A 10,109-nucleotide genomic window follows, 5' to 3' on the forward strand; every position below is an offset into this window, starting at 1 on the left:
GAAAATGGGGGTGACAGTGATGGAGAAAGGGGTGCTGGGAGGGTGTGGGCATCAGCCTCAGTGAGTGAAATATATTTGTAAATTGTTAAAGTTGTGAGCTGAAAGGTACAGTTTTGTCACTGGTGATTTTTGTAGTTCATTCACTCTACAAAGGTTTACACAGTATGGGCATGTGAGGAGCATTGTTCTTAGCCCTGGGAATATAGTTATCGACAAAACAGGCAAAACTCCTTCTAGCTCTGAGCTTACAGTGTCATGGAATTTAGTGATTTAGTAACATCCGCAATCTTCGTTTTTTTGTTCAATCTAAAATAACAACAACAAATAAGGAGGTGTGAAATGCTGAATGACACACACAGAAAACAATTGAGAGGATTTATTTGGGATGCAGGAGGTTAAAATCAGGATGTCTAGCAAAAATAACAACCAAGACTATTTATCTTTAAACAGAAAAACATTGTATCCTGAGCTTGGTTTAATGGCTGTGCAGTAAAAAGTAAGAAAACCTGATACCTGTTCCTTGTAAAGGAGCTTTCAGCAGAAGGCTGGAAAGACCAACGCTGCGGTAGGCAGAGTAAAGGAGGCCCAGCTCCGTGGGCTTTCTTGCTTGATGGGCCAAGCTGCCCACAAAGAAGGGTCTGCAAGAGGCGAAGGAGAACAGGCCTGGAGAGCCCCCACCAGGTCTCCACGCAATTGGACTCTTGAGCAGCCAAACCGGGAACCCAGCTGCCCGGGATGCCAGCTCCATGGGGGGCAGACCCACTTCCCAGCTGATGAACTTAGCACCAGATGACATTCTTCATGTTTACTTGTTTATTTTCTGTCTCACATCTACCCCATAAAGCTGGTTACATGAGGCAAGGAACTGATATTTCTGGTTCAAGGTTGTATCCTAAGCTTTAGAACAGTGCAAGGCTGGGAAGGAAGGAAGGAAGGAAGGAAGGAAGGAAGGAAGGAAGGAAGGAAGGAAGGAAGGAGGCAGGGAGGGAGGGAAGGGAACAGGAGAGGGAAGGAAAGGGAGGGAGTCTGGTTTATAGCAAATGCCATAATGAATATCTGTGTGAATAGCTGTACATTTTGTTGAGAAAAGCGTAAATTTAAAACACGTAATTGAGCAGTTTTCAAGAAATATTTCAGAGTTTTTATTATGGTCTGAGCTAGTGTATTTTAAATGAAATTTGTAGCACATACTGTGTTTTTCTGTGACAGATTCAGTGTTAGAAGAATGCTCCAAATTCAAGTACGAAGCATTCAATGCGATAGAAAGAGGTGGCCACAGAGACTGGCTGATTGTGGAATATGTCCTTGGGTTGCAATCGCTTCTCCTTCCACATTCGGGAATAGCACCCCCTTCCCTTTAGGAACTGCCCCTCTTGTGGGGGTGGCTGTCCTCAAATCCTGGCCTTGGGGGGTAGGTGCAGATTTGGCCCATGGTTAGTTACTTGGCTTGGTCAGGGGTGTGTGTGACCCAGCCTGCCCAATGACCATCAGCCTCTGATCTCTCGCTCCCTGATGGCTGGTTTGTAAACCAGAGGCTGCTGGTGCCCTCCTCTGTACCCACCTGGGGAGCTGTTGCCTGGGGATAAAGCCAACACAGGAGACATGGAATGGAGGGCTGGTGAGAAACAGCCTTCCAATGACAGGAAGAGAACTCCCAGGCCTAGCGCCTGAAGCCTGCTCCTGCCCGTTCTGCCAGGTGTTTAAAGAGTGAGGGATGAGTTTCAGCCCCTTGCAACCTGAAGCCTGCTCAGTGCAATCCTGTTCACCCACACACAGGTTTTAGAAGAAAAGGAGAAGATGTGTCCTATGAGTAATAATTGCAACGGTTGTGCATTCTTACCCTGCACTTGATCTGCCTGTCCTACCTGTTTGGCCACTTGCCTAGCCAGGTGTTCTGAATTTGATTTCATAAGATGCAGTCACAGTACATGCATTTCACCCCAAGCCAACCCTGCTATGTTTGTTCCTGCTCTGGAACAGAAATATCATTAGGGATGAATGTGGTGAGAATTGTTTTCAGAGGTTCTGTTCTGATTAGGTGACAACTGAGCATTCTAAGCCTGGCCCAAACTGGACCATAAGATGCACACCTCTTCACTCCATTGCTCCTAAATTTCTTCATTTATTTGTGGGCAATGGTGTTAGCTGAGTTTGATTGTAAGGAATATTATAATGGTCTCAGCTCAGGCTGCCATAACAAAATACCATAGGCTTACACAACAGAGATTTATTTCTTAGTTCTGGAGGCTGGGAAGTCCAAGATCAAGGTGCTGACTGATTTAGTTCCTGGTGAGGGCCCTTATTCTGGCCTGCAGACTTCTTTCTAGGTCCTCACATGTCCTTTCTTAGGTGCATGCACATGGAAAGAAATCATTCTCTTCCCTTTCTTACAAGGGCACTAATTCCATTATGAAAGCCCCAACCTTATGACCTAATCTTACATAATTACCTTCCAAAGGACCTATCTCCAAATATCATTTCACTGGAGTTTACAGCTTCAACTTATGAATTTTGGAGGGACACAATTCATAACAAAGACATACAATGATGGGCCAGCCCTGTGGCTCACTCAGGAGAGTGTGGTGCTGGCAGCACCGAGGCGTGGGTTTGGATCCTACATAGGGATGGCTGGTTTGCACACTGGCTGAGCGTGGTGCAAACCACACTGTGCCGAGGGTTGTGATCCCCTTATCGGTCAAAAAAAAAAAGACATATAATGATAAATGGCTTTTTTGCAAAAGGGTTCACATGATAATTTGCAATTCCACTAAAACAATAAGGCCTGGGACTAGTTACAGGAATGATGCACAAAATTTCTGACTGTTTTCATGACTTAATGAGCCTGTTGATAATAGGTAAACATTTATGCCATCTACATTTATGAGGTAATTATAAGGGGATCCCCATAATCAGGGGATTCTCATTTAGATACAATGCAGCAGTTTTAATACTTCGAGTCAATATTTCACTGTGCTGTCTGCTTTGAAAAATGTCGTCTTATAGCCCGACTGTTGAGAAATACTTTCCAGGGCCTATGAAAAGCTAGGTGGGGAAAATGATCTATAGAAGTGTGGGCCTCTCCATCCTGCCCTTTCTGGGCTTGTAGAAATTCAAGGAAGATGAGTGTTTCCTACTGTGTCATATGGGGGCGATATGTTACTTCCAATGTTGTTCAACCATCATTGGCCTCCGGCTCTGAGTGCACCAGCCCAGACTGAAAGCACTGGCCTTTGCTGTAACCCTTTGGGAATTGGTATTGATTGAACAGTACACGTGGGAGAGAGAAAAGCAGGGATGACACACTGGTTTGTCATGCCTGATTTACTTCAGAAGTGAGAAAAATGCTGACCTGGGAGAATGGTGACCCTCAGAACTAAATACATGTGTGTCGGATAAACTGAGAGCTGTGCATTGCTCCGGGGAATCGGCACAGCTGGGGATGGAATGTCACTCGGTGGGATGACCCAGCTGTGCAGAGGAGGTAAGAACATAATTGAGCTTGTTTATGAACATTGCTTGCTCATTCAGCTCTTGGCAACACCAGGGATGACATTGTTTCCCTAAAAGTCTGCCTTGTTTTCATATTCTTCTTTCTTGTTTTGGCAACTACTAAAATTGGGGTACCAGTTCTGAGACTAAAAGGCTATCGATCAGCAATATTTGATATGATTCCTCTTCTTGGAGGAAATACTGTGTTAGGAGACCCTTAGCTTCAAAGTTCACAGCCTAATCCTAATTTTCCTACATTAAGGAAAAAGACTTAATGCAGGGCAAGGGAAATAATAAGCACATATTCAAATGTGAATTAAGCATATTGTAGTTTTTATTTTCCAAAATAAAAACATGTTGTGTATAATTTCTTTGGTAAATGTGTGTTTATTTTTCAAACTTATTTTTGTGGCATATTCCTGGGAATGCCATTGGGAAAACTAATTACCAACAGCTGTTTTGGGGCCTTTGGTCCTTATGAAGCAAATTGCAATAATTCTGCAAGAGGTGGCGTGCTGGGTAGAAAGAACATGGGGTCTGAAGTTGGACATACCTCTGTTTGTACCGTAGTTCTGCCACGTCCTGTGACACTTGACAAGCTAGATGACATTGATAAGCTTCAGTTTTGTTCAGCTGTAAAATGGTGCAGTAATACTTATCTCTAACGACTGTTACAAGGATGAAATGAAGTGACATGGGGAAGACACCAAGCACAGTTGCTGCCCAGCAAAAGCTGGTTCTTCCTCCTGCCTCTCAAAGTAGAGGGATTGACCACAGCTGAGCAGTGTGCTGCTCTCTTATTATTTACCATAATTCCAGACAACAAATTAAAATAAATCGATAAAGAAGGAACTTAAGTTTCAGTGTGCACATTGTGGTTTAGCTACTGAGAAGAACATGTGCTTCTTGCCTCTCTTAACACAGCAGACAAGTGTCATAGGCAACACAGAGCAGGTGGCTTACACAGGTCAGAGTACGAGGCTGTGGCCAAGATGTCCGCGGTGATTTAATACGTTATCATAAAAACACATCTTCCCCCTTCATCAATGATTTTAAAGTCTGATTTTATGGCAACTAAGCTGAATCTAAATAGTTCTAGTGGAAAAAGACCCTACCAACTTATGACTCTACAGAAGTTAAGCTCCAGTTTTTACCCCATGATTCCTCTTTTTTGATTTCCATATAAGATGCCTTAAACTGTGGGCCGACCCCACTCATCCCCTTCTTTGCTGTTATCACATTCGTACTACCATGATGATCTGACCAAAGGCAAGCTCATTTTCAGAAGGTAAATAAGATCTGATGAGAAAAATGGGATGCATTTATATTACGGAGCAATTTTTAGACTTATGGGAGAATATGCTACATTAGAGAAACACCCCCAAAATATTTTCCTCTAGTCTTAGCAGGGATAAATCCCACTAGCAGGAAGGGGCCCTCTGTGCACATACTCTCTGCCTCAGTCTCAGATATATTTGATTTTCCTCTTCCACGTTGTATAAATATTGATGGCGTTTATAAATTTCTATGCTGTAGGGAATTAGAGTATCTTTTCCATTACATTTGTTGTTATTTTGCTACCACGGTGAAACAATTTTCTTGAAATTATCATAAAATATTTGAGAATACTTTGCAGCTGAGCAATTGAGAAAGACAGATGTGATAAAATAAAAGGAGGGTGAATAAACACACATGTGCCCTGATTTAGAAAACACCAGTTTCTTTAATGAATAAATGAACTCAATGCAAAGCTTTTATTTTTTGTTTAGCAACCTCTCTTACATCTTCACTCTCTATTTCCACTAAACGTGGGACTCACTCATTATTGCTTCTTGATACAGCAGCCGCAGCCAGGCAGCAATCAGTTATTGTACTCAGAATAAGCTATAAACAACAGTAAGCCATCACTTTTCCTTTTGTTATTTATTAGTAGTAAATTGTTGGATTGTTTACAAACTAAAGTAGCAAGCCTCTTTGTTATTATGTGAACACCATCTGACTCACTGCTGGAGAAGAAAGTGGGAATTAAGTGCCATGTGTTTGACACTGACCATGTGCCTGCCACGGTGCAAAGCACTTTGAAATCATTGTCTCTCTTAATCCTCACCACAATCCTAGGAGCCAAATATGATTTCTCCACCTTAAAGAGAAAAAAAGAGAGGCTCAGAGAAATTTGGGGAAAATGGTTTTAAATGCTTTGATATATTTCTCAAAGATAATATCTACAGTGCCTTAGCATTATCAAAGAGCAAGTACTATAAATAACCTGAAGTTTTGATTCCTAATTATCTCCTGTCCAACTCAATTATAAAATTCAACCCATTCAATCATTCAACAAATATGTACTGAAGATCTACTGTGTATCAAGCACTAGGTTGAACTGAGGGTGCAATGGGTTTAATCATGCTTTAGATGGAATCCCTAATCTCAAAACTTTAGTAGACTCAGAGAGATTAAGCTGTGATTGCACAATATTCCAAGTGGTATAGAGCACAGGGAACAGAATGATGTACGTGTTTGAAAATGCACACCCAGAAATCTCATATTCTTCTCCAACCAAGAGATGATCAGTTTTGAAGGTTTTGTGTGTAGATATTTGTCGGGAAAATAGAATAATTTAATCAGGCCCCCTCACCTCCAGGCAGGTTGGGGGAGGTGCAGCATTCCTTATGGACAGGTTGTATGTGGCTGTTGCAGTTATGGGACCTAGGGGTGAATAGCATGATGTGTTCTGCTGAGGAGATGGAGAAATTAGTCTCTATTACCACACACCCATCCTTGAGGCAGCGGCTGCAGAATAGCCATGGATATGCACAAGGGTGAGGTAATCACTCCTTGATAGACTGGGTGAATGCAGCTGCCCGAACCATGTGGGCAAATGCTGGAGAACTGCCCAAGATTGTTAGTAAATGACAAATGCATACTGAGCTGGTCCAAATCATTTGAGAGCTGGGGATGCAGCAGCCCATGTTTAATGTAAACACTCATGGTCCAGATGATGAAAACTTTACAGGCAGCATGAGAGACATAGTGCTGCAAAATGCCTCATCAATGTCCTTTGGGTCACTGATGGTCATACTGGCCCCATACATTGGTTATCTTATACATGAGGTAACGACCATGATAGCCAGCTTGGGTGAAGTAGAGGATAGGAGACAAGAAAAAGGGGTCCAAAAGGTAGCTTAGACCAAACCCCCAAGAAATACTCAGGATTTTATCCCAAGGGGACCAAGCAAGACTAGCTGTAAGCAGATGTGGCTTGACTTGCTTGCAGCAGGGGTTGATAAAAAGAAAATTGACTGGCAGCCAAATGCAGTCCTGTTTGCCTTGTGGCAGCAATTGCTCCCTGAACAGCGTTTCATCAAACATTGGGAAACAGGTAGCAAGTTATGCTCAGTGGATTTGAAGGACTTTTTGGTTGCTCCCAAGGAGGCAGATGAACTGTTCCATTTTGATTAGAGAGCAGGCCAAGGTACTTGTCTTTTGAGGGCAGGTGAGGACCGGAGGCCTCATGCAGAATTGGCAATATATTGGTTAAGGACGAATGTGCAGCATGTTTTGGCATTGGTGGATACAGGTGCAGAATGTAACCTGATATATGGCAATCCAGATAAGTTTCCAAGGGCCGCAGTTCATATAGATGGCTATGGATGACATACTACTGAGGTCAAAGCTGTGTCATTGCCATTGGGCATAGGAAGATTACCTGCTCATGTATGTACTGTACATATATCTCCCATAGCTGAATACATCTTGGGTATGGATGTACTTTATGGTTTGCACCTACAAACAACAGTTGGAGAGTTTCATCTGCAAATACAGACAGTAAAGCCTGTGTTATGAGGACATGCTAAACATGACCCACAGGTGTTACACAAGCCAAGATGTGTTGTTAATGTAGAGCAGTATCACTTACCAGGAGGACATGCAGAGATAAGTGTAGAGGATTCTTTAAGCAAATGTACTTCACAGGGCCTGGTTTTCCAAAGCCTTGCAGTTTCAAATACTGATCTTGTGGAGGACTGGAAATTTTCCTCAGGCTATAAAGTCTCTGGTGTAAAATAAAGATTTGTGGCACAGCAAGGTTGCTGGCTCAAGGACAGACAAGTTACTGATTGATATGTGAAGATACTGGAAAATTGCTGGAGGGAGAAGGAATGTTTGCCAAGATCAAACTTTTGTTGATAGGAACACTTAATTGCCTTACTGGAATGTCATCTGGCTTGTTTCACTGAAAGTTACCAGCCTATATTGTTAAACTATAACCCCACCTGTGTTCTCTTACTGTAACTTCCTGGTCTGGAAAATAAATGCAGAAAGAGAACCCCAATTCAGGGTTAATTTCCCAAGGAAGGGATGCCTCTTGCTTGAGGGTTCCAGGGGGGATTAACCACTTTGGAGCTTCTCACTGCTCAGAAGAGATGGGCTTTGAGTAATCCTTTGCAGCTCCATCACCCAGCGGAAGTGGGGTGACAGATCTGTGGGGGGCAAAGCAACAGATAAGTGCCACTATATTGGAATTAAAGAAAGTTGGCATTATTTGTCTGGCTCATAGCCCATTTAGTGCTTTGGCATGGCCAGTGAAAAAGCCTGGTGGTACCTGGAGAATGACTGTAGATTATTGAGAACTGAACAAAGTAGTGCCTCCTTTGCATGCAGCTGTGCCTTCAGTTCATGACTTGATGGATCAGCTGATGACTCAGCTGGGGACTTATCATTATATATTGGACCTTGCAAATGCTTTTTTCTCTATTCCAATCTTGGCTGATAGCCAAGATCAGTTCACCTTCACATGGGAAGAAAGACAGTGGACCTTTCAAGTATTGTCCCAAGGTTATCTGCATAGCCCAACTATCTGTCATGATTTGGTGGCTGGGGACTTAGCCAGCTGGACTAGGCCCAGCACAGTTACAATGTTTCACTACATTAATGATGTGTTACTAACCTCTGAGTCTCTTGCAGATTTAACCCAGGCAGCTCCAACACTGCTAAGTAATTTGGAACGATGTGGGTGGGCTGTGAACACAGCCAAAGTGCAAGGACCTGGGTTGTCAGTCAAATTCCTAAGAATGGTCTGGTTGGGTAAGACAAGGGTCATCCCATAAACTATTATAGATAATATACAGGCATACTCTTGACCCACAATGGTAGCTCAGCTACAGACATATTTGGGACTTTTGGGGTATTGGAGAGCTTTTGTACCACATATGGTCCAAATGGTACACCCATTATATGCATTGACAAAGAAAGAAGCCTTCTGGGATTGGACTGAGGAAGTAGAACAAGCTTACCAGGCTACAAAAAGGGCAATACAGCAGGTACAGGCTTTACAAGTGGCTGTCCCCACTAGCCATTTGACTTAGACACACATATAACCCAGGAGGGGTTAGGATGGGGTTTGTGGCAGAGACAAGACTGATTCCAAACACCTGTAGGATTCTGGTCTGAGCTCTGTAAGGGTGCTGAAGTGTGTTATAACCTAATAAACATTTAGCAGCTGTGTATTCTGCCTTGATGGCCACTGAAGCTATCACAGGAACTGCCAAAGTCCTAGTGAGAACGACATACCCCATAATAGGTTGGCTGCACACATGGGCTACCAACCCTAAAATTGGTGTAGCTCAGACTACCACTTTGTCTAAATAGGGAGCATATATAGAACAAAGGAGCACTGTGTCAATGAGTCCTCTGTCCAAAGAGTTGCAAACTATGCTAGGCCCATTAGAGATTGTGGAGGAAACTTTGACAAAACCATTACCCATGGAGGTGGAGGCTACACCTTTCTATGAGGGACAGGGACCTATCACAGAGCAAGCTTGGTATACGGATGGCTCTAGCATGGAACTTTCAGCATCATGGACAGCTGTTGCTATCCAGCCCTTAACAGATACCACGTGGTATGAAAATGGCACAGGGAAAAGCAGTCAATGGGCTGATTTGAGAGCAGTATGGATGGTGATAAAAAATGAGCCTGGGCCATTAACCATCTGTACTGACAGCTGGGCTGTGTACAAAGGTTTACAAACACTTTGGATCTCTACTTGGAAGTATCAACGGTGGATGGTAGGCCACCAACCCCTGTGGGGACAAACCATGTGGCAAGAGTTATGGGAATTGGGGCATGAGAAAGAAGTAACTCTTTTCCATGTCACAGGACACTTTGCCTTAGCCAGTCCAGGAAATTATGAAGCCAATGCCTTGGCTAAGGTAAGATGGCTGGAGAGAGCCCCAGCTGCTGATGTAGCCCAGTGGTTACAATGACGAATGCAGCATGCTGGCAGTAAAGCCATGTGGATGGCAGCTCAAAGGTGGGCCCTGCCTATAAAATGGGAAGATGTAGTGAATGCCTGTCATGCTTGTCCAGTGTGTGCTCAAGAGAGTCCACACCCCCAGCAGATGCCCCATACGTATGGGCAAATAACTCAAGGAAGGGTGCCCCTGACTCAATGGTAAGTGGACTTTGTTGAACCACTGCCAAGGTCGGAGAATTTCAGATACATCTTCATAGCTGTTGATATGGCTACTGGTCTTCTATTTGTATGGCCTTGTAAGGCCCCAGATGAGGTAAACACTGTGAAGGCATTGAATAGCCTTACAGCTATGTATGGCCAGCCTGCAGT

This window comes from Galeopterus variegatus, unplaced genomic scaffold (assembly GCF_000696425.1).
Source record: "Galeopterus variegatus unplaced genomic scaffold, G_variegatus-3.0.2 Scaffold1696, whole genome shotgun sequence".
NCBI lineage: Eukaryota > Metazoa > Chordata > Mammalia > Dermoptera > Cynocephalidae > Galeopterus > Galeopterus variegatus.